Here is a 26,031-nt window from a genome sequence, read left to right as displayed (position 1 = left end):
ATTAGTGTACTTGGTTAGTGTGGGTTTTGTTGAGTACATATTCCAACTAGATTGCTAAGATTCTTCAGCTTTCTGTTGTTGATTCTGTGGTTGGTTGTAGTATTGGTAAATACATATATTTAGCCAGTCTGAAGAATGAGCTATTTTACATGTTGATCAAATATGCTAACTATTAAAATATTTGATCTTAACAAAGAATATTTGAGATCTTAAATTAGATATCTTTTAAATAGTGGGACACAAAGGGATATATTTTAAGTAGTTCGTATACATTATTAAGAAAGAATAGGAATTGTATTTGTTTGCTAGGGTTGCCACGAGAAAGTACCACAGACTGGGTGACTTAAACAACAGAAATTTATTTTGGTTAAAACTCCACACTTCCAAGGGAGGGGGCATGGGTTCGAACCCTGCTCGGGGGACTAGCATCCCACATGCTACCCGTCTCGGCCAAAAAAAAGAGAGAGAGAAGTTGCAACCACGGGTCTGTATATCAGGTACGTTGGGTGTTGGACATTTCCCACTTGGTCTGGGAATTCCCAAGACAAGAAATTAGCACAGGAATTATCCCTAAGTGTGTGGTATCTCTGGCATGTTTGGGCAAGTTACTTAATATTTTTGATTGATTGGTCCTTACTTCCCCTAGTGGGAATTAAATAATGGTAACTAAGAGGTATTGAATGTTTACTTGTGTCAGCACTTTACCTGCCAAAACTCATTTAATCTTCAGAACAGCCCTATGACATGGGTACAGTAATCTGCCAATGGTGCGAGGCCTTGGGGGGTGGTCATATCTGTCTCCTGGGATCGGTGTGGAAATAAGATGAGGTGTAAAGTGTTAGGCCAATACTCATGTGACTTTACTTTGGAAACTGCAACCAACTCTCCATCCCTTGGAGTTTGCTCACTTCAGATAGGACACACACTCTCAAACTCTTGACTTCCTCTCTTTCTGGTTGTCCCCAAAGGTAGGAAGCACAAGATCCCTTCTTATTTTAAGGATTTTATGATTGATCCTTGTTGAAGGAAGGAAAGAAGATGGACTTTGAGGTGGCTTTGAAAGATGGGTAGGATTTGAGTAGGCAGAATGTGGGAAGTGTTTCAAGCAAAATCTTAATGGCAAGAATGACACTCTTTAAAGACCAGTGACAAGTGAATACGTCCCAGCATTAAAACTTACCAATTCTTCGACATCCATCATGTGTCTGTCGACAAATATTCAATTAGCAATCAAGTTAAGAAGAAGAAAGAGAATTTTATTTAAACCAAACTGGGCATTATAACCCACGAGACAGACTCTCAGAAGCTCTGAGAACTGTTCCACCTGTTAGAAGTCGAAGGCACAGTTATATGGCAATACGTTTTCGAGACAAATACATCAAAATGATACACTGATATTTTACCTAAAGTTCACCAAAGGTACATAGTCCAGGTAAACATGTACAAATCGAGCGGTTAAGTCACTATGACCGCCTACAGAGTTGGGGAGAAATGTGAATCTTCTGAGAAGTTATGTTGCTAGCATCAGAAGAAAGAAAAAAAATTGATGTTTAGTGTCGAGTAGGCATTCCCATCTTTGAGGAGCTCTGGTTAACGTGTAATGCAGATGTGCACTGCACGTTAGGGAGGGAGGGAGGAGGCCCAAACGGACAGAAAGAATTTTATGTTTAAATGTTCTCATCCTGCCTTAAAATATACATTTTATTTTATCGTGTCCCATCTCCTCCAGGAAACCTTCCTTGTTAATATCATTCAAGAATCTGTCGCCTGTTTGTCTTACTGTCTCCAAAAATAGCTTGGCATTGAACTATATTCAGTTTGGAAGACAGTATATATCACAGTATACTTATTTATTTATTTTTTTTACCTTTTTAAAAATTGAAGTATAGTTGATTTACAATGTTGTGCTAATTTCTGCTGTACACCTAGAGGGGTGGGATAGGGAGGGTGGGAGGGAGGTGCAAGAGGGAGGGGATATGGGGATATATGTATACATATAGCTGATTCACTTTATTATACAGCAGAAACTAACACACCATTGTAAAGCAATTATACTCCAATAAAGATGTAAAAAAAATTTCTTCTGTACAGCAAAGTGATTCAGTTATACATATATATACATTTTAAAAAATATTCTTTTCCATTATGGTTTATCATAGGATATTGAATATAGTTCCCTGTGCTGTACAGTAGGACCTTGTTGTTTATCCATTCCATATATAATAGCTTACATCTGCTAACCTCAGCCTCCCACACTGTCCCTCCCCCGACCCCCTCCCTCTTGGCAACCACCAGTCTGTTCTCTATGTCCGTATATCACAGTATATTTAAAATACCTATTTTTAAAAAGTAAACAATCTCAAATTTTTATTGTCTTCATAATAAAACAAAATAAACTCAGAACTGGATCACTTGGCCCTTTCTTTTTTTATCTCCTCCCAGCACAAAGTGCTTAGTACACCTCTTGATAGCCAGCATTCTCTTAGATCTGCAGTTGGGCTCAACGCGTTCAAGCCTCAGCGCAATCGTCTTTGTAGTTTTAGCCTTTTTCTGGAAAATCGACTTAGTCTGGCCACCATAGCCACTCTGCTTCCTGTCATAATGCCGCTTTCCCTAGGCATACAGAGAATCCTTGCCCTTCTTATCCTGTGTGACTTTGTGCAGTTGGTGCCTGCCACACTTCTTGCAGAAAGTCCGGTCGGTTTTAGGAACGTTCACCATGCTTGCAAGACTGCTATCAGCACGGAAAGAAGCTAAAATATCTTTTTTTTTTTTGGATTTTTAAAAAAATATTTATTTTATTTATTATTATTCACTTTTGGCTGCGTTGGGACTTCGTTGCTGCGCGCGGGCTTTCTCTAGATGCGGCGAGCAGGGGCTACTCTTCGTTGCGGTGCACGGGCTTCTCATTGCGGCGGCTTCTCTTGTTGCAGAGCATGGGCTCTAGGTGCGCGGGCTTCAGTAGTTGTGGCACGAGGGCTCAGTAGTTGTGACTCACGGGCTCTAGAGCGCAGGCTCGGTAGTTGTGGTGCACGCATTTAGTTGCTCTGTGGCATGTGGGATCTTCCCAGACCAGGGCTTGAACCTGTGTCCCCTGCATTGGCAGGCGGATTCTTAACTACTGCACCACCAGGGAAGCCCTAAAATACCTATTTTTTAAAAAAATATTTTATTTATTTATTTGGTTGTGCGGGGTCTCAGTTGTGGCAGGCAGCCTCCTTAGTTGAGGCTCGCCTGCTCCTTAGTTGTGGCATGCATGTGGGATCTAGTTCCCTGACCAAGGATTGAACCTGGGCCCCCTGCATTCGGAGCTCGGAGTCTTAACCACTGCACCACCAGAGAAGTCCCTAAAATACCTGTTTTGAATGCAGTCTTTTCTCCCCTCTGACTTTCCTCAAGGCCAGAATATTTTTCGAATACTCCCCCCTCACAGTGTAAGGAGCCTAGAATTCTCAATATATAAATAGATTTTGAATTGCTTGATAAAAGCCACAGTTGGAAGCACAGCAAAGGATACTGCTTCCAAAAGCAAACGTACACAAGGAATTTGCATACTATTGCTTTGCATAGATGAAGCTTTCTGCTTGAGTGTTTAAATAAATATTTTGAAGATATTCTCAGAACTTTGTAAAATGAAGATTGTTCTTCTCATTCATCCCTAAAAATCATGAGCAGCATTTCAAATTCAAGGAAAGATGGATTATTTTGACTGAGTTATCTTAGATTTTGTATATTAAAAGATGTCTGTTTATAAAATGAGTTTAGAACAGTTTAAAAATACTTTTACCTGATTCTTTGTCCAGATTTATGTATGTGGTAAACATACCACTATATTCTGGGACTTGTTAGGGCAGAGAAAAAATTAATGTGCACTCCAGTGAGAATTCTTTTTACTTACCCTCAGGGTGACTTTCTGTCTAAAGAAGTATGTTATAACAACTTAAGAAATTCTTTTCCAGCTATCCTGCCGACTTACCCCCTCTATGAGTATGGGAAATCAACTCAACTGTGTAGTTTATGATTGGTCAAGTTAGTGGTTTACACAGCGTGACCAAAGTAAGCCAATTTATCAGTGCTTTTTGGCTGAGGGCATGCCAAGGCCCGGTCATACTGACATATCAATATTTACCCCAGAGTGTAGATGACTCCCGCCGGTGAAGCCTGTTTACAAAGCCTGTTTACATATATATGTAATTTTAAAAGGCATTTGGGTCAACATTTCAGCACTATTCTTATTTTAAAATAATTTTATATTATGGTGGGATAAAGGGAGAACTTTTCAAGTTTTGGAGTCATTTCCCATTCTTCTGTTTCAGAGACAGGACTGTTGCTTACAGCAGTGCTTTTCAAACTCTTTAGTGTAACAAGCGTCACCTGGAGAGCTAGTTGAACTCAGATTTCTGGGTCCCAATCCCAGTTTCTGATTCAGTAGGTGTGGGGTGAGATGGAGAATTTGCATTTCTAATGAGTCCCTGGTGATGCTGGTGTTCTTGGTCCAGGGACCACACTTTGAGAACCACTGCTGAGAAATCCTGGGCTTAGAGAATCCTAGAGTCGGACCTCCGAATACTTACATGACATCAGACACTGTGCAAATCACTTTACATCCATTATATCTAATCCAGATGACAACCTTACAAGTTAGGAACGATTACTCCTATTTTATAGATCAAGGAACTGAGGCTCAGGAAGTTAATTAAGTTATCCAAGATCACACAGCTTGTAAGTGGCAGAGCCAGAATTTGAACTAGGGTTTTCCTGTCTCCAGATGCGTGTTACTTCTCTAGTTAAGAAGTTAACTAGAGTTAACTTCTAGTTAAGTTAAGTTAAAATATGCTTTTTTATCTGGGTTAAAGTTCTTCTAGTCCCAGTTTCTTCCTCACATGGGAATAATTTCTTTAACATCCCTGAACCATGGCTCTTTGGCTTTTTCTCAAATCTATCAGGAAGGGACACTCACTACTTCATGAAGAAAGTCTTGTTGGAGACAGCTAGAGTGATCAGACACGTGGTTTGCCTGGGACCGAGTGGTCTCCCAGGGTAGGACTTTCAGTTTTAAAACCTACACAGAGCCAGGCAAACCGGAATGACTGGTTACTTTAGGATGGCTAAAGCCATTTCAAATGCTTTGTTATTAGCCCAACTTCTTTTCTATACTTTTCCATTTCTGTTGGACTTTTGTCTAATTGGGTCTTGTACATGATAGTCCTTCAGGTGTTTGAAGATGATGATCCTTCCACCAGTCACCAGACTACCTTCATGCCCTTTGACCTTTCTTCACATAACATAGTATATATAGCACTTTCTATGTGTCAGGAACTCTTCTAGAAGTTTTATGTATATTAACCAATTTAATTTTCACAAGAGTCCTATGAGGTAGGTACCATTATTATCCCCATTTTACAGATGGGGAAACTGAAGCATAGTTAAGTACTCTGCTCCAGGTCAGTTTTTAAGAGGCTGAGCCAGGATTTTAACCCACAGAGTATGGCTCCAGAATCCACGCTCTTAATCACTACACTTTACTGCTTTCCACTCAGTCAGTAAGGGTCTACCAAGTACCGATTATGCACTGAAAAAGATACAGAAGAGAGACATGGTCCTTGTCACCATGGAGTGTATAGTCTAGTGGGAGACACACGAGCAACAAGTAATTAAATTAAAAAAATTACAAATTAGGGTAAGTGCTATGAAATAAGTAAGTTTTAAGATAGAAAATATTGGTGAAGCAGTTTGGGTCCAATCAGGAGACAGAAACCACACAGGAGGTTAAATAGAGGAAGTATAACATAAAGAATTATTAATTGTGATAAATGAGTAACCCTATGATGTAAAGACACTTCGGTACCCTAGGGCTGAGGGAGCATACCCAAAGAAGGACAAACTTAGGAAGGATTCAGCCTTCATTGGAGAATATTAGTCAGAATATTAGTCAGACTAATGAATATTAGTCATTGTGTATATTAGTCAGCTTGGGCTGCCATAACAAAATACCAAGACTGGGGGGCTTAAACAACAGGAATTTATCTCACAGTTCTGGAGGCTGGTAAGTCCAAGATCAAGGTGCCTGCTGATTAGGTTACCTGGTGAGGGCTTTCTTCCTTGCTTGCAGATTGCCACGTTCTGGCTGTGTCCTCACATGACTGAGGGAGAGGAAAGCAAGCTTTCTGACAAGGCACTAATTGCACCATAAGGGACCCACCCCCATGATCTTAGCTAACCCTATTTACCTCCCAAAGGCCCCATCTCCACATACCATTGCACTGGGGGTTAGGACTTAATTAATATATGAGTTTTAGGGGGAAGACAAGTCAGTCCATAGCAGTGTGGTTCTACCATGGGGTAGCAGAGAAGTTGGCTGATTTGGGTAGACTGGAGCTGTTCTGGAGTCACTGGACAAGCAATAGCCCAGCTTCTGGGATGCAGGAGAGGGTACAGGCCATCAGTGTGGGTGGTCTGGGGCCCTGGCTTGGGCAGGAGCCCTTTAGAGAATGTAGGCTGCACTGAGGTTCAAGGGTTTTTTTAAAATTAATTAATTAATTAATTATATTTTTGGCTAGCTTGAGTATTCGTTGCTGCTTGTGGGTTTTCTCTATTTGCGGTGAGCAGGGGCTACTCTTCGTTGTGGTGTGCGGGCTTTTCACTGCGGTGGCTTCTCTTGTTGCGGAGCACGGGCTCTAGGCATGTGGGCTTCAGTAGTTGTGGCACGCGGGCTCAGTAGTTGTGGCTCACGGGCTCAGTAGTTGTGGCTCGCGGGCTCTAGAGCGCAGGCTCAGTAGTTGTGGCGCATGGGCTTAGTCGCTCTGTGGCATGTGAGATCTTCCCAGACGAGGGCTCAAACCCGTGTCCCCTGCATTGGCAGACAGATTCTAAACCACTGCACCACAAGGGAAGTCCCTCAAGTTTTTGAGTTGTGTGGAAAGGTTATCCTACGAAGGCTGAGGCAGCAGGGTTACAGAGGGACAGCGTTCTGGGCCATGGCTGGGACAGGCTCTAGCCTATGTCCTCACACCCACCCCTCCAACCCTGGAAAATGGCATGAAAGACCCTTGCTCCTGCAACATCCCTCCAGTGCATTCGATTAAGAAAGTGTTCACATCTTGCTCACTCGAAAGGAGACACGCTTAAAGGAATTCTGTTGTTTATCACAGAACATATATTGAAAGGGGCATTCATAGCTGAGACCATAATTTCATTACAAACAGTTGAGTGGCAAATTAGAAAAAAAAAAAAAAGTTAAAAAATAATATAAATCCAAGGTGAAAGTTTTCAAGCCCTTTAACTTTACTCCAGAGAAGTACAAAATGAAAAGGGAAAATCTCGCTCCTTCCCTTCCCATCTCATTTTCTCTCTCCAAAGGTAAAAAGCAAAATCCTGTGATTCCTTCCAGAAAAAAAAAAAACTTACCCATATATGTGTCAATGCTATAAATTATACAAAAGGGATCATTTTCCTCTACAGCATGCTTTCAAGAATAAAAGAGAATTAATAAAGTTAATTATTAATTAAAATTAAATTATTAACAATAATGTATTAAAAGTCTTTCCCCATTGGCATGTCCAGATCACCCTTATTCTCTTTAATCTCTGCACATAATTGCATCATGTAAATAACAGATAATTTTTTTCTTCCAGTTGTATAGAGATATGTGACATACAGAGCTATATAAGTTTAAGGTGTACGGCATAATCATTTGATTTACATACATCATGAAGTGATTATCACAATAAGTTTAGGGAACATCCATCATCTCATATAGATACAAAATTAAAGAATAGAAAAAAACACTTTTTTTCTTGAGATGAGAACTCAGGATTCACTGTCTTAACTTTCATATATAACATACAGCAGCGTTAACTAAATTTACGATGTTGTACATTATATCCCTAGTACTTACTTACCTTATAACTGGAGGTTTGTACCTTTTGACTGCCTTCATCCAATTCCCCCTCCACCCAACCCTTGCCTCTGGTAACCACAGATCTGATCTCTTTTTCTATGAGTTTTAAAATTTGTTTGTTTGTTTTTGAAGTATAATTGACTTCTACACTATGTTATTTCCTGTTACACAACTTAGATATTTAATATTTCTATATATTCCACACTGATCACCACAATAAGTCTAGTTACAACTAGTTACAATATGTCACCATACAAAGATATTACATAGTTATTGACTATATTCCCGCCAATGGACATTTCATACTTGTGACATTTATTTTGCAGCTGGAAGTTTGTACCTCTTAATCTCTCTCACCTATTTCTTTCCTTCTCCTACTCCTCCCCTCTGGCAACCACCTGTTTGTTCTCTGTATCTGTAACTCTGTTTCTGCTTTGTTATATTTGTGTATTTGTTTTATTTTGTTAGATTCCACATATAAGTGGAACCATACAGTATATGTCTCTGTCTGACTTATTTCGCTTAGCATAATACCCTCCATGTCTGTCCATGTTGTTGCAAATGGCAAAATTTCATTCTTTTTAATGCCTGAGTAGTATTCCATTATATACGTGCCACATCTTCTTTATCCAGTCATCTATTGCTGGGCACTTAGGTTGCTTCCATATCTTGGTTATTGTAAATAATGCTGCAATGAACATACAGGTGTATTTTTTTTTTTTGAATTAGTGTTTTTGTTCTCTTCAGATAAATACTCAGGAGTGGAACTGCTGGGTCATACAGTAGTTCTATTTTTTCCATACTCTTTTTCCATATTAGCTGCACCAATTTGCATTCCCAACAGTGCAAGAGGGTTCACTTTTCTCCACACCCTCACCAACATTTGTTATTGGTAATCTTTTTGATAATAGCCATTCTGACAGGTGTGAGGTAGTATCTCATTGTGGTTTTGCTTTGATTTCCCTGATGATTAGTGATGTTGAGCATCTTTTCATGTGCCTGTTGGCCATCTCTATGTCTTTCTTGAAAAACGTCTATTCAGGTTTTCTGCCCATTTAAAAAAATCTGGCTGTTTGTTTTTTTGATGTAGAGTTGTGTGAGTTCTTTATCTATTTTGGATATTAACCCCTTATTGGACAAATTGTTTGCAAATATATTCTCCCATTCTGTAGGTGGCCTTTTCCTTTTGTTGATAGTTTTCTTCACTGAGCAAAAGCTGTTTAGTTTGATATAGTTCCATTTGTTTATTTTTGCTTTTGTTTCCCTTGCCTGAGGAGACGTATCCAAAAAAATTACAAAGACCAATGTCAAAGAGCATACTGCCTAGGTTTTCTTCTCAAAGTTTTATGACTCCAGGGCTTATATTTAAGTCTTTAATTCATTTTGAGTTTGTTTTTGTGCATGGTGTGAGAGAGTAGTCACAGTTTGATTCTTCTACATGTAGTTGTCCATTTTTCCCAGCACCATTTATTGAGGCTATCTTTTGCCCATTGTATAATCTTGCCTCCTTTGTTGTAGTTAATTGACCATAAGTTGTGGGTTTATTTCTGGACTCTTTACTCTGTTACATTGGTCTATGTGTCTGTTTTTGTGCCAGTACCATAATTTTTTTTAATGTTATTTATTTATTTATTTATTTTTTATTGAGGTACAGTTGATTTACAATATTATATTAGTTTCGGGTATACAACATAGTGATTCAAAATTTTTATAGATTATACTCCATTTACAGTTATTACAGAATATTAGCTACATTTCCTGTTCTGTACAATATATCTTTGTAGCTTACTTACTTTATACATAGGATTTTGTACCTCTTAATCTTCTACACCTTTCTTGCCCATCCCCCCTTCCCTCTCCCAACTCATAACCACTAGTTTGTTCTCTATATTGGCAAATCTGTTTCTGTTTTGTTATATTCATTCCTTTGTTGTATCTTTTAGATTTCACATGTAAGTGATAACATACAATATTTGTCTTTGTGTGACTTATTTCACTAAGACTAATACCCTCCAGGTCCATCCATGTTGTTGCAAATGGCAGAATTTCATTATTTTTCATGACTGAGTAGTATTCCATTGTATGTATATGTGTGTGTGTGTGTATGTGTATATATATATATATATATATATCACATCTTCGTTATCCATTCATCTGTTGATGGGCACTTAGGTTGCTTCCATGTCTTGGCTATTGCAAATAATGGTGCTTTTTTTTTTTTTTTAAACATCTTTATTGAAGTATAATTGCTTTACAATGGTGTGTTAGTTTCTGCTTTATAACAAAGTGAATCAGTTATACATATACATATGTTCCCATATCTCTTCCCTCTTGTATCTCCCTCCCTCCCACCCTCCCTATCCCACCCCTCTAGGTGGTCACAAAGCACCGAGCTGATCTCCCTGTGCTATGCGGCTGCTTCCCACTAGTTATCTATTTTACATATGGTAGTATATATATGTCCATGACACTCTCTCACCCTGTCACATCTCACCCCTCCCCCTCCCCATATCCTCAAGTCCATTCTTTAGTAGGTCTGTGTCTTTATTCCCATCTTGCCACTAGGTTCTTCATGACCTTTTTTTTTTTTCCTTAGATTCCATATATATGTGTTAGCATACTGTATTTATTTTTCTCTTTCTGACTTACTTCACTCTGTATGACAGACTCTAACTCCATCCACCTCATTACAAATACCTCCATTTCATTTCGTTTTATGGCTGCGTAATATTCCATTGTATATATGTGCCACATCTTCTTTATCCATTCATCCGATGATGGACACTTAGGTTGCTTCCATGTCCTGGCTATTGTAAATAGAGCTGCAATGAACATTTTGGTACATGACTCTTTTTTTTTTTTTTTTTTTTTTTACTATTTGAAATGCATCCTCTTATTTATTTATTTATGGCTGTGTTGGGTCTTCGTTTCTGTGCGAGGGCTTTCTCCAGTTGCGGCGAGCGGGGGCCACTCTTCATCGCGGTGCGCGGGCCTCTCACTATCGCGGCCTCTCTTGTTGCGGAGCACAGGCTCCAGACGCGCAGGCTCAGTAGTTGTGGCTCACGGGCCCAGTTGCTCCGCGGCATGTGGGATCTTCCCAGACCAGGGCTCGAACCCGTGTCCCCTGCATTGGCAGGCAGATTCTCAATCACTGCGCCACCAGGGAAGCCCCCATGACTCTTTTTGAATTATGGTTTTCTCAGGGTATATGCCCAATAGTGGGATTGCTGGGTCATATGGTAGTTCTATTTTTAGTTTTTAAAGGAACCTCCATACTGTTCTCCATAGTGGCTGTATCAATTTACATTCCCACCAACAGTGCAAGAGGGTTCCCTTTTCTCCACACCCTCTCCAGCATTTATTGTTTCTAGATTTTTTGATGATGGCCATTCTGACCGGTGTCAGATGATACCTCATTGTAGTTTTGATTTGCATTTCTCTAATGATTAAGGATGTTGAGCATTCTTTCATGTGTCTGTAGGCCATCTGTATATCTTCTTTGGAGAAATGTCTATTTAGGTCTTCTGCCCATTTTTGGATTGGGTTGTTGTTTTTTTGTTATTGAGCTGCATGAGATGCTTGTAAATCTTGGAGATTAATCCTTTGTCAGTTGCTTCATTTGCAAATATTTTCTCCCATTCTGAGGGTTGTCTTTCGCTCTTGTTTATGGTTTCCTTTGCTGTGCAAAAGCTTTTAAGTTTCACTAGGTCCCATTTGTTTATTTGTGTTTTTATTTCCATTTCTCTAGGAGCTGGGTCAAAAAGGATCTTGCTGTGATTTATGTCATAGAGTGTTCTGCCTATGTTTTCCTCTAAGAGTTTGATAGTGTCTGGCTTTACACTTAGGTCTTTAATCCATTTTTAGTTTATTTTTGTGTATGGTGTCAGGGAGTGTTCTAATTTCATACTTTTATATGTACCTGTCCAATTTTCCCAGCACCACTTATTGAAGAGGCTGTCTTTTCTCCACTGTATATGCTTGCCTCCTTTATCAAAGATAAGGTGACCATATGTGTGTGGGTTTATCTCTGGGCTTTCTATCCTGTTCCATTGATCTATATTTCTGTTTTTGTGCCAATACCAAACTGTCTTGATTACTGTAGCTTTGTAATATAGTCTGAAGTCAGGGAGCCTGATTCCTCCAGTTCCATTTTTCGTTCTCAAGATTGCTTTGGCTATTCGGGGTCTTTTGTGTCTCCATACAAATTGTGAAATTTTTTGTTCTAGTTCTGTGAAAAATGCCAGTGGTAGTTTGATAGGGATTGCATTGAATCTGTAGATTGCTTTGGGTAGTAGAGTCATTTTCACAATGTTGATTCTTCCAATCCAAGAACATGGTATATCTCTCCATCCATTTGTATCATCTTTAATTTCTTTCATCAATGTCCTATAATTTTCTGCATACAGGTCTTTTGTCTCCTTAGGTAGGTTTATTCCTAGATATTTTATTCTTTTTGTTGCAATGGTAAACGGGAGTGTTTTCTTAATTTCACTTTCAGATTTTTCAGCATTAGTGTATAGGAATGCAAGAGATTTCTGTGCATTAATTTTGTATCCTGCTACTTTACCAAATTCATTGATTAGCTCTAGTAGTTTTCTGGTGGCAGTTTTAGGATTCTCTATGTATAGTATCATGTCATCTGCAAACAGTGACAGCTTTACTTCTTCTTTTCCGATTTGGATTCCTTTTATTTCTTTTTCTTCTCTGATTGCTGTGGCTAAAAATTCCAAAACTATGTTGAATAATAGTGGTGAGAGTGGCCAACCTTGTCTTGTTCCTGATCTTAGTGGAAATGGTTTCAGTTTTTCACCATTGAGGACAATGTTGGCTGTGGGTTTGTCATATATGGCCTTTATTATGTTGAGGAAAGTTCCCTCTATGCCTACTTTCTGCAGGGCTTTTATCATAAATGGGTGTTGAATTTTGTCGAAAGCTTTCTCTGCATGTATTGAGATGATCATATGGTTTTTCTCCTTCAATTTGTTAATATGATGTATCACGTTGATTGATTTGCGTATATTGAAGAATCCTTGCATTCCTGGAATAAACCCCACTTGATCATGGTGTATAATCCTTTTAATGTGCTGTTGGATTCCGTTGGCTAGTATTTTGTTGAGGAGTTTTGCATCTATGTTCATCAGGGATATTGGCCTGTAGTTTTCTTTTTTTGTGACATCTTTGTCTGGTTTTGGTATCAGGGTGATGGTGGCCTTGTAGAATGAGTTTGGGAGTGTTCCTCCCTCTGCAATATTTTGGAAGAGTTTGAGAAGGACAGGTGTTAGCTCTTCTCTAAATGTTTGATAGAATTCGCCAGTGAAGCCATCTGGTCCTGGGCTTTTGTTTGTTGTAAGATTTTAAATCACAGTTTCAATTTCAGTGCTTGTGATTGGTCTGTTCATATTTTCTATTTCTTCCTGGTTCAGTCTCGGTAGGTTGTGCATTTCTAAGAATCTGTCCATTTCTTCCAAGTCGTCCATTTTATTGGCATAGAGTTGCTTGTAGTAATCTCTCATGATCGTTTTTATTTCTGCAGTGCCAGTGGTTACTTCTCCTTTTTCATTTCTAATTCTATTGATTTGAGTCTTCTCCCTTTTTCTCTTGATGAGTCTGGCTAATGGTTTATCAATTTTGTTTATCTTCTTGAAGAACCAGCTTTTAGTTTCATTGATTTTTGCTATTGTTTCCTTCATTTCTTTTTCATTTATTTCTGATCTGATCTTTATGATTTCTTTCCTTCTGCTAGCTTTGGGGTTTTTTTGCTCTTCTTTCTCTAATTGCTTTAGGTGCAATGTTAGGTTGTTTATTCGAGATGTTTCCTGTTTCTTGATGTAGGCTTGTATTGCTATAAACTTCCCTCTAGAACTGCTTTTGCTGCATCCCATAGGTTTTGGGTCGTCGTGTCTCCGTTGTCATTTGTTTCTAGGTATTTTTTGATTCCCCCTTTGACTTCTTCAGTGATCACTTCGTTATTAAGTAGTGTATTGTGTAGCCTCCATGTGTTTGTATTTTTTACAGATCTTTTCCTGTAATTGATATCTAGTCTCATAGCGTTGTGGTCGGAAAAGATACTTGATATGATTTCAATTTTCTTAAATTTACCAAGGCTTGATTTGTGACCCAGGATATGATCTATCCTGGAGAATGTTCCATGAGCACTTGAGAAAAATGTGTATTGTGTTGTTTTTGGGTGGAATGTCCTATAAATATCAATTAAATCCATCTTGTTTAATGTATCATTTAAAGCGTGTGTTTCCTTATTTATTTTCATTTTGGATGATCTGTCCATTGGTGAAAGTGGGGTGTTAAAGTCCCCTACTATGATTGTGTTACTGTCGATTTCCCCTTTTATGGCTGTTAGTATGTGCCTTATGTATTGAGGTGCTCCTATGTTGGGTGCATAAATATTTACAATTGTTATACCTTCCTCTTGGATCGATCCCTTGATCATTATATAGTGTCCTTCTTTGCCTCTTGTAATAGTCTTTATTTTAAAGTCTATTTTGTCTGATATGAGAATTGCTACTCCAGCTTTCTTTTGATTTCCATTTGCATGGAATATCTTTTTCCATCCCCTCACTTTCAGTCTGTATGTGTCTCTAGGTCTGAAGTGGGTCTCTTGTAGACAGCATATATATGGGTCTTGTTTTTGTATCCATTCAGCCAGTCTGTGTCTTTTGGTGGGAGCATTTAATCCATTTACATTTAAGGTAATTATTGATATGTATGTTCCTATTCCCATTTTCTTAAATGTTTTGTGTTTGTTATTGTAGGTGTTTTCCTTCTCTTGTGTTTCTTGCCTAGAGAAGTTCCTTTAGCATTTGTTGTAAAGCTGGTTTGGTGGTGCTGAACTCTCTCAGCTTTTGCTTGTCTGTAAAGGTTTTAATTTCTCCATCAAATCTGAATGAGATCCTTGCTGGGTAGAGTAACCTTGGTTGTAGGTTTTTCTCCTTCATGACTTTAAGTATATCCTGCCACTCCCTTCTGGCTTGAAGAGTTTCTGCTGAAAGATCAGCTGTTAACCTTATGGGGATTCCCTTGTGTGTTATTTGTTGTTTTTCCCTTGCTGCTTTTAATATGTTTTCTTTACATTTAATTTTTGATAGTTTGATTAATATGTGTCTTGGCGTGTTTCTCCTTGGATTTATCCTGTATGGGACTCTCTGTGCTTCCAGGACTTGATTAACTATTTCCTTTCCCATATTAGGGAAGTTTTCAACTATAATCTCTTCAAATATTTTCTCAGTCCCTTTCTTTTTCTCTTCTTCTTCTGGGACCCCTATAATTCGAATGTTGGTGCATTTAATGTTGTCCCAGAAGTCTCTGAGACTGTCCTCAGTTCTTTTCATTCTTTTTTCTTTATTCTGCTCTGCAGTAATTATTTCCACTATTTTATCTTCCAGGTCACTTATCCGTTCTTCTGCCTCAGTTATTCTGCTATTGATCCCATCTAGAGTATTTTTAATTTCATTTGTTGTGTTTTTCATTGTTGCTTGGTTCCTCTTTAGTTCTTCTACATCCTTGTTAAATGTTTCTTGCATTTTGTCTATTCTATTTCCAAGATTTTGGATCATCTCTACTATCATTATTCTGAATTCTTTTTCAGGTAGACTGCCTATTTCCTCTTCATTTGTTAGGTCTGGTGTGTTTTGACCCTGCTCCTTCACCTGCTGTGTGTTTTTTTGTCTTCTCATTTTGCTTATCTTACTGTGTTTGGGGTCTCCTTTTCACAGGCTGCAGGTTCGTAGTTCCCGTTGTTTTTGGTATCTGTCCCCAGTGGCTAAGGTTGGTTCAGTGGGTTGTGTAGGCTTCCTGGTGGAGGGGACTAGTGCCTGTGTTCTGGTGGATGAGGTTGGATCTTGTCTTTCTGGTGGGCACGTCCACATCTGGTGGTGTGTTTTGGGGTGTCTATGGCCTTATGATTTTAGGCAGCCTCTGTGCTAATGGATGGGGCTGTGTTCCTGTCTTGCTAGTTGTTTGGCATAGGGTGTCCAGCACTGTAGCTTGCTGGTCATTGAGTGAAGCTGGGTCTTGATGTTGAGATGGAGATCTCTGAGAGATTTTCGCCGTTTGGTATTACGTGGAGCTGGGAGGTCTCTTGTGGACCAGTGTCCTGAAGTTGGCTCTCCCACCTCAGAGGCACAGCCCTGATGCCTGGCTGGAGCACCAAGAGCTTTTCATCCACATGGCTCAGAATAAAAGGGAGAAAAAAATAGAAAGAAAGAAAGAAAGAGGATAAAATAAAATAAAATAAAGCTATTATAATAAAAAATATGAAAAAAAATTATTAAGAATAACTGTATTCAGAAAATTTTTTTTTAATTTTTAAAAATAGATTTCTTAATTTTTTATAATAAAAAATAAGAAAAAAATTATTAAGAAAAAGATTTATTAAAAATGTTTTTTTCAATTTTTTTAAAATAAAAAATATGGAAAAACTTATTAAAATTTTTTTTTAATTTCTAAAAATAGAAAATAAGGGAAAGACTTCCCTGATGGCTCAGTGGTTAAGAATCGTCCTGCCAATGCAGGGGACACGGGTTCGAGCCCTGGTCTGGGAAGATTCCACATGCCACGGAGCAACAAAGCCCGTGCACCACAACTACTGAGCCTGCACTCTAGAGCCCACGAGCCACAACTACTGAAGCCCGCGCGCCTAGAGCCCGTGCTCCGCAGCAAGAGAAGCCACCGCAGTGAGAAGTCCGCCCACCGCAACGAAGAGTAGCCCCCGCTCGACACAACTAGAGAAAGCCCACACACAGCAACGAAGACCCAACACAGCCCAAAATAAATAAATAAAATAAATAAATTTATAAAAAAAAAAAAGAAAATAAGGGAAAAATTATTAAGAAAACATTTATTAGGAAAAAAAAATTTTTTTAAGTTAAAAAAAAAAAAAAAACCAGACAGACCTAACCGTAGGACTAATGGTGAAAGCAAAGCTATACAGACAAAATCTCACCCAGAAGCATACACATATACACTCACAAAAAAAAGGAAAAGGGGAAAAATTAATATATCCTGCTCCCAAAGTCCACCTCTTGAATTTGGGATGATCAGTTGTCTATTCAGGTATTCAACAGATGCAGGCACATCAAGTTGTTTGTGGAGCTTTAATCCGCTGCTTCTGAGGCTGCTGGGAGAGATTTCCCTTTCTCTTCTTTGTTCGTACAGCTCCCGGGATTCAGCTTTGGATTTGGACCCGCCTCTGCATGTAGGTCACCTGAGGGCGTCTCTTCCCCACCCAGACAGAACGGGGTTAAAGGAGCAGCTGCTTCGGGGGCTCTGGTTCACTCAGGCCGGGGGGAGGGAGGGGTACGGAGGAGGCGGGGCACACCTGCGGCGTCAGAGGCGTCGTGACGTTGCAGCAGCCTGAGGCGCGCCGTGCGTTCTCCCGGGGAATTTGTCCCTGGATCACAGGACCCTGGCCGTGGCGGGCTGCACAGGCTCCCGGGAGGGGCGGTGTGGAGAGTGACCTGTACTCGCATACGGGCTTCTTGGTGGCGGCAGCAGCAGCCTTAGCATCTCCTGCCTGTCTCTGGGGTCCGCAATGACAGCCGCGGCTCGCGCCCATCTCTGGAGCTGGTTTAGGCGGCGCTCTGAATCCCCTCTCCTCGCGCACCGCGAAACAAAGAAGTAAGAAAAAGTCTCTTGCCTCTTCGGCGGCTGCAGACTTTTTCCCGGACTCCCTCCCGGCTAGCACCGAAGCCCAAGCCTCGGCTCCCAGCCCCCGCCCGCCCCGGAGGCTGAGCAGACAAGCCTCTCGGGCTGGTGAGTGCTACTCAGCACTGATCCTCCGTGCGGGAATCTCTCCGCTTTGCCCTCCGCACCCCTGTGGCTGCGCTCTCCTCCGTGGCTCTGAAGCTTCCCCCCTCTGCCACCCGCAGTCTCTGCCCACGAAGGGGCTTCCTAGTGTGTGGAAACCTTTCCTCCTTCACAGCTTCCTCCCACTGGTGCAGGTCCCGTCCCTATTCTTTTGTCTCTGTTATTTCTTTTTTTCTTTTGCCCTACCAAGTACGTGGGGATTTTCTTGCCTTTTGGGAGGTCTGACGTCTTCTGCCAGCGTTCAGTGGGTGTTCTGTAGGAGCAGTTCCACGTGTAGATATATTTCTAGTGTATCTGTGGGAAGGAAGGTGATCTCTGCGTCTTACTCTTCCGCCATCTTGCCCCCTCTCTCCAATAATGGTGCTTTTAACATATGGGTGCATGTATGTTTTCGAATTAGTGTTTTCATTTGCTTCAGAGATATACCCAGGAGTAGAATTGCTGGATGATATGATAGTTCTATTTTTAGTTTTTTGAGGAACCTCCATACTGTTTTCCACAGTGGCTGTACCAATTTGCATTCCCACCAACAGTGCAAGAGGGTTTCCTTTCCTCTGCACCCTCACCAACATTGACTTGTAATGTCTTTGATGATAGCCATTCTGACAGGTGTGAAGTAATATCTCATTGTGGTTTTGATTTGCATTTCCCTGATGATTAGCAATGTTGAGTGTCTTTTCATGTGCCTTTGGCCATCTGTATGTCTTCTTTAGAAAAATGTCTATTCAGTTCTTCTGCCCATTTTTTAATCAGGTTTATTTATTTTATATTGAGTTGCATGAGCTATTTATATACTTTGGATAGTAACTCCTTATTGGTCATATTATTTGCAAATATTTTCTCATTCAGTAGGTTGTCTTTTCATTTTGTTGATGGTTTCCTTTGCTGTGCAAAAGCTTTTAAGTTTAATTAGGTCCCATTTGTTTATTTTTGCTTTTGTTTCCTTTGCCTTAGGAGAGAGAGTCAAAAAATATTGCTATGATTTATGTCAAAGAATGTTCTGCCTATATTTTCCTCTGGGAGTTTTATGGTATTTAGTCTTACACCTAGGTCTTTAATCTATTTTGAGTTTATTTTTGTATATGGTGTGAGAAAATGTCCTAATTTCATTCTTTTCCATGTAGCTGTCCTGTTTTCCCAGCACCACTTATTGAAGAGACTGTTTTTTCTTCATTGTATATTCTTGCCTCCTTTGTTGTAGATTAATTGACCATAAGTGCATGGGTTTATTTCTGGACTTTTTATTCTGTTCCACTGATCTCTGTGTCTGTTTTTGTGCCAGTACTATACAGTTTTGATGACTGTAACTGTGTAGTATAGTCTGAAGTCAAGGTGATTGTTGTCTATTTGGGTTCTTTTGTGTTTCCATACAAGTTTTTAAATTGTTTGTTCTAGTTTTGTGAAAAATGCCATTGGTATTTTGATGTGGATTATACTGAGTCTGTAGATTGCCTTGGGTAGTGTGGTTATTTTAACAATATTAATTCTTCCAATCCATGAACATGGTGTATCTTTCCATCTGTTGGTGTCATCTTCAGTTTCTTTCATGATGTCTTACAGCTTTCTGAATACAGTTCTTTTACCTCCTTGGTTAGATTTATTCCTAGGTATTTTATTCTTTTTGAGGGGATTGTAAATGGGACTGTTTTCTTAATTTCTCTTTCTGATAGTGTATTGTTAGTATAGAAATGCAACAGGTTTCTATATATAATAATTTTGTATCCTGCAACTTCACAGAATTCATCAATGAGCTCTAGTAGTTTTTCCACGGCATCTTTGGGATTTTCTATGTATGGAATCATAGATGATGGATAATTTATTTTACTTTTAATGGACACTTTGAGTTTTGTTTTTATAAAAATTCTGCCAGAAAGATAACTGTACATATGTGACTGAATTTTTGTAGGTATAACCATATCTAAATTTTTTGCTATATAAAAAGACATGTGCCTTTTAAATTTTTGTATTTATCAGATTTACCTGCAGTAAGAAATTGCATCATTTTGTACCCCCCTTCCATCAAAAGTGGATGAGAGGATTAATTTCTTCACATCCCTGCCAGCATCAGAGAAGCCTTGTACCAGTTTGATAAGTGAAAAAAAAAATGTTTTCTTACCATTTTGATTTGCATTTCTTTAAGTATACATGAGTTAGAACATCTTTCTGCATGTTTATCATCCTTTGAATTTGCTTTTCTATGATCTCTTTCTACCCTTTGCACACTTTTCTGTTGGGCTTTTAATATATATATATATATATATATATATATATATATATATATATATATATATTCATTTATATCAGTTCTATTTAAGTTAAGGAAAAGAGCTCTTTGACAAATATGTTTTAAATTTGTTTTCCCTGTTTTGGAACCTAGCCTTTCATTTAAGTTTCAGTTTTTGTTGTTGTTTTCCTTTTTTTTCATACCAAAGTTACATTGCTACCTAGGCAAGTTGACTAACTTTTCCCCTTCTAGCTTCTGGATTTCATAGCCTTCTCAGAAAAGCCTCTTTCTTAGATTAGTATTTAGTTAACCCCCTTTTTAAAGATACTTTATGATTTATTTTTTACAGTTCATATTTGATCTATTTGGAATTGACTTGGGTGTAAGGAGTGAGATAAGAACCCAGCTTTGTTCTTATCTCAATAGGTACTGACTTGTTTTGCTATCACTACTTACTTTTATTTTATTTACTAACCTCTTTTCCCCAATGATTTGAAATCTCACCTTTCCACTTTACAGTAAATTCCCTTGTGCGTTAGAGTCTATTTCTTATTTTTCTTTGGTTTCATTAATTACTTCTCATATCAAACTGCTTTATTAATTGAAGTTTCAAAATATGTTTTGATATCAGGTAGAACTAGAAGTGGACATGTTTTGGATGGGGAAGACAGAGAAGGTCTTGCTGATGGGTGACATATAAGCTGACATTTGAAGAATAAGAAGTAACCAGTTTCATGGAGACGAAGGTAGGAGCATTCGAGGTAGAGGGAGCTGCATATCCAAAGGTTGGGAGACAGCTTGGCTTATTTGCGGAAGCTAAAAAAAGACCAGTGTGGTGAGCACAGCAAACACAGGAGAGAAGGACACAAGATGGAGTTGGAAAGATAGGCCAGATTTTGTAGGGACAGCTTGGTTTTGTCCTAAATACAAATGGAAGCACTTAATGGATTTGAAGTAGGAAAGTGACATGCTCCAATTTCTCGGTGTATAACATTGTCACTCTGGCTGTTATGTGCAGATGGGCAGGAGAACAAAAGTTGCAGTGAGGAAGAGTTGCTTCCTCCTCATCCAAGTAGCTTCTCCTTGTTATATTTTATCCCAGCATCTTATTTATTCCTTTTTGGGATAGTTTCTTTTTTTATTCCTTTTTGTGTCCTTAGTGCAAGCACGGAGTCTAGCAAACAGCATGCAATAAACATTTGAATCATGAATGAATGAAAAAGTAAGTTCTTTCAATTTTCACCCTGGCCCTGGGGAGTGAGAGTTTTAAATCCCTTAGAGCTTTAAAAAGATTAATTAAGCATCTGAGAAGCGATGGGTGGGTTAAAATATTGGTGAGTTATGTTCCAGCGGCCAGACCAAAGGGGAACTCTGAAAGAGTTGGTGAAGCGAGTCCCGTAGTCCCTGGGTGCTGGTGAACTCCAGGGCTGTGTAAGCAAAACCGCAGTAGAGGGCAGTAGAGGGCTGCACAGGACTGTGGTTCCGCTCGATTGGCCAGGGCCCGGGCGAGGGCAGGGAAGGGGAGGGGGAGGGGCTGGACAGCAGGCCAGGCAGCTAGAACCCGCACCAGACTAGGGCTTGGGGAGAAGGTGACCTGGTCTCTCGTGGGAGTCTAAAGTGTGCTGATGGAGAGCATGAGGCCACCTTTCTATCTGTGTTTAGATCGTGCTGCTTCTTAGCTTGCAGAGTATAATGAAGCTGTTTTACTGTGGGCCCCTTGCTGCTGGGAAAGGCAGTCTCCTGGAACAGTGATGGGAGGAGGGGGAGAGGAGGGAGTGGGGAGGAAGGGCCCTGAGGTGAAATGGTGAGCACAGATGGGAGTTTTGGCCTTGGCTGCAAGGGAACAGGTTTCTTGGAGACTGTTCTGCAAAGCAGGGAGTGAGACGGTGTCCCTCAGTCACAGCCAGGAGCTGGGAAGACTCAAAGGCAGACAGCGCTTTGCGGAAAACAGGAGGTAATTATTGGCTCCGCAATGTACGTTGTAAGAAACAACTTTGAATGTTTCTTATGCTCTCTGAATTGATTTCCTTTCTGTTCGTTTTTGTTAGTATAGTTGTTTTCAAAATTTCCAACCTCTCATCTGTGCTTAGGGGAAAAGGATTTTGTACACACGTTGGCCAGAGTGTTAAAAGGGGAGCACAGTGCCCCCTAGTGGCCATCAAGGTGGTAGCAGCAGAGATCAGAGGGAAAGGCCCCAAACAGAAGTGACACTTAATTTGGACACTTGTTCTTCTCAGCACACACACACACTTCACATACACACATATGCACACAATCACATAGCGTACGTACGGTTTTTAAATTTTTCCAGTTTTATTAAGATATGATTGACATCCAGCACTGTATAAGTTTAAGGTGCACAGTGTAATGATTTGACCTGTGTACATTGCAAAATGATTACCAAGCACACCTACACTTATATACACACATCTCACACACATTCTCACACAGACACATGACACACACATAGCACACTCATACTTTACACACACTGGCATATCACACATACAGGTTGACACACACCCACACTGATAAAGGGTTTTGTAATACGGTTGCCCCACCAGTAGCTATCCCACCGTGTATAACAACAATGTGGTTTAAGTCAAGGATCAAGTCAACTTTTGATTTTGGGGTAGGTTCCAACTGACTTAAGTCATCAACATAATACCAACCCCCTTGGCATAGGAGTGGGCATGTGACCACATCGATCCATTAGCTGTGAACGAGGAGGCACGTCACCCTGGAAGCTGCCAGGAGCCATCCTGCTACCCCAAGAGGCCAGTTTGGAAAGAGCTGATGGGGGTGGGAGGGGGAGGGGAGAGACCCAGGCAAACAGAGGTGTAGCCTCTGAACAACCGGTGCTAGAAGCTCACCCTGCCTCTGAACTTTAGACTTTGGGAACACATAAGTTGCCTGGTATTTAAGGCCTTCAGGTTGGGTTTTCTGTTTCTTAGATCAGAAAACCTCAGAACAGATCAACTCCTCCCGGAAGTCGTCTGTGGAGGGGTCCAGCCTCTGCTTTAAGAAGGAGGACTGTTCCCTTCTACCCCTCCTTTGACCTCTTGGTCCTCAAAGTGATTATGATGGACCTGGCACAGTTCTTGGAAATTTTCATGGATAACAGAGAAGAAAATAGTATTTAAAACCAAGCCTCTTTGCCTTCGAAGGAAAGTGACACAATTCCGATTTGTGCAGGAATAAATCTCCAGATGGATCTTGTCCCTGGCAGAGGCTGAAATAAGATTCAAGCCAGTGTTTTTGAATTTCAAAGGACAGGCAACCTTGGCTGACAACACAGATTTTGCATACACAGTTTGCCCTCTGAATCTGCTGGGTTTTGCAGCTTCTTCTTTTTTTTTTTAATTACTTTTTTATTGGAGTATAGTTGCTTTACAATGTTGTGTTAGTTTCTGCGGTACAGCAAAGTGAATCAGCTATATGTATACATATATCCCCTCTTTTTTGGATTTCCTTCCCGTTTAGGTCACCACAGAGAATTGAGTAGAGTTCCCTGTGCTATACAGTAGTTTCTCATTAGTTAGCTATTTTATACATAGTATCAATAGTGTATATATGTCAATCCCAATCTCCCAATTCATCCCACCCCTTCCCCCTTCCTTCCATACATCTGTTCTCTACGTCTGTGTCTCTATTTCTGTTTTGCAAATAAGATCACCTATGCCATTTTTCTAGATTCCACATGTATGCGTTAATGTACGATATTTGTTTTTCTCTTTCTGACTTACTTCACTCTGTATGACAGTCTCTAGGTCCATCCACATCTCTGCAAATGACCCAATTTCTTTCCTTTTTATGGCTAATATTCCATTGTATATATGTACCACATCTTCTTTCTCCACTCCTCTGTTGATGGACGTTTAGGTTGCTTCCACGTCCTGGCTATTGTAAATAGAGCTGCAATGAACGTTGTGGTACGTGACTCTTTTTGAATTGTGGTTTTCTCAGGGTATATGCCCAGTAGTGGGATTGCTGGGTTGAATGGTAGTTCTATTTTTAGTTTTTTAAGGAACCTCCGTACAGTTCTCCATAGTGGCTGTATCAATTTACATTCCCACCAACAGTGCAAGAGGGTTCCCTCTTCTCCACACCCTATCCAGCATTTATTGTTTGTAGATTTTTTGATGACAGCCATTCTGACCAGTGTGAGGTGATACCTCATTGTAGTTTTGATTTGCATTTCTCTAATAATTAATGATGGTGAACATCTTTTCATGTGCCTCTTGTCCATCTCTATATCTTCTTTGGAGAAATGTCTATTTAGGTCTTCCTCCCATTTTTGGGTTGGGTTGTTTGTTTTTTTGATATTGAGCTGCATAAGCTGTTTGTATATTTTGGAGATTAATCCCTTGTCAATTGCTTCATTTGCAAATATTTTCTCCCATTCTGAAGGTTGTCTTTTCTTCTTGTTTATGGTTTCCTTTGCTGTGCGAAAGCTGTTAAGTTTAATTAGGTCCCATTTGTTTATTTTTGTTTTTATTTTCATTACTCTAGGAGGTGGGTCAAAAAAGATCTTGCTGTGGTTTATGTCAAAGAGTGTTCTGCCTGTGTTTTCCTCTAAGAGTTTTATAGTGTCTGGCCTTATACCTTTGGTCACCTAATCTATGACAAAGGAGGCAAGAATATACAATGGAGAAAAGACAGTCTCTTCAATAAGTGGTGCTGGGAAAACTGGACAGCTACATGTGAAAAATGAAATTAGAACACTCCCTAATACCATACACAAAAACAAACTCAAAATGGATTAAAGACCTAAATGGGTTTCACAGCTTCTGATTCAACCAACCACTCAATACTAGGTTGGATGAATCCATGGATGAAAAACCCATGGATACGGAGGGCCTACTGTACCCATTTTATATAAGCAACTTGAGCATGCGTGGATTTTGGCGTCCGAGGAAGCTCCTGGAACTGATTCTCTGCGGATGCTGAGGAAGGACTGTATACATACTCATTTAAACCCTTTAACCACCCTACGAGGTGAGGATCACTTATCCCATTTTACAGATAATGAATGAGGCTCAGAGAGGGTGTCACGTGCTCAGTGTCAAACAGCTACGTAGGGGTGGCACTGGGCTTTCAACCCAGGGCCCTTTGGCTGGAAAGCTCTCGGTCTCCCTTCCAGGGCAGCACACCACCTACCGCACCGCTGGCCGCCTCCTGTGTGCGATTTGGTCTGGGTGGGCCTCTTGGGGCGGCGGCTGCAAAGAGTTAGAAGGAAAGTTATCCTTGTACGTTTATTTAACATTTCATGGGGGCAGTGGTAGGAATGGGGAAGATAGAGAGCCTCTTACACCAGGGTTCTGATCGTGCTGGGAAGGAGCCTGAAATGGACCTTGAAAAATCAGCCTCTGTCAGGGAGGCAGTGTGGTGTGGTGCTGGCCACCCAGCCTCAGAGCCCTACTGGACCTGGGGTCAGGTCTCAGGGTCACTGATGTGTTAGCTCTGTGACTTGGTAAGTTACTTAACCTGCTGAAGCCTCAGTTTCATCCCTAATAATTAGACCTACCCCCTAGGGTCTTCATGTGGATTAAATAAGAAACCATGGGGCTTCCCTGGTGGCACAGTGGTTACGCATCCGCCTGCCAACGCAGGGGACACGGGTTCAAGCCCTGGTCCAGGAAGATCCCACGTGCCTCAGAGCAACTAAGCCCGTGTGCCACGCACCACAACTACTGAGTCTGTGCTCTAGAGCCCGCGAGCCACAACTACTGAAGCCCGCGTGCCGCAACTACTGAAGCTTGCGTGCCTAGAGCCTGTGCTCCACAACAAGAGAAGCCACCGCAGTGAGAAGCCCGTGCACCGCAACGAAGAGTAGCCCCCACTCACCGCAGCTAGGGAAAGCCCACAAGCAGCAATGAAGACCCAACACAGCCAAAAATAAATAAGTAAATAAATAAAAATTAAAAAAAAAAAAGGAAAAAGGAACCACAAGTAAAGTACAGTACTGAGTGCAATGCCTGGTGCCCCAGCCCCTCCACCACCAATGGCAGATGTACTATATTAAACACATAGCGCTCCTGCAGATTTGGGCAGGTATTCTAAAGGCCCTTTCTAATCCAAATGG

General features: G+C 40.3%; 1 pseudogene across 1 annotated transcript; it reads right to left on the bottom strand.

Annotated features, from left to right (window-relative positions):
* Window positions 1-1,958: 1,958 nt before the first annotated feature.
* Window positions 1,959-4,779, bottom strand: LOC309636487 (large ribosomal subunit protein eL42 pseudogene; annotated as a pseudogene). The gene has a single exon. The product of its transcript is annotated as a large ribosomal subunit protein eL42 pseudogene (transcript).
* Window positions 4,780-26,031: the final 21,252 nt, after the last annotated feature.

The sequence above is a fragment of the Balaenoptera physalus genome (assembly GCF_965194825.1).
Source record: "Balaenoptera physalus genome assembly, chromosome: 10".
In the NCBI taxonomy this organism is placed as follows: Eukaryota; Metazoa; Chordata; class Mammalia; order Artiodactyla; family Balaenopteridae; genus Balaenoptera; species Balaenoptera physalus.
This window is presented reverse-complemented; position numbering and strand designations above follow the sequence as displayed.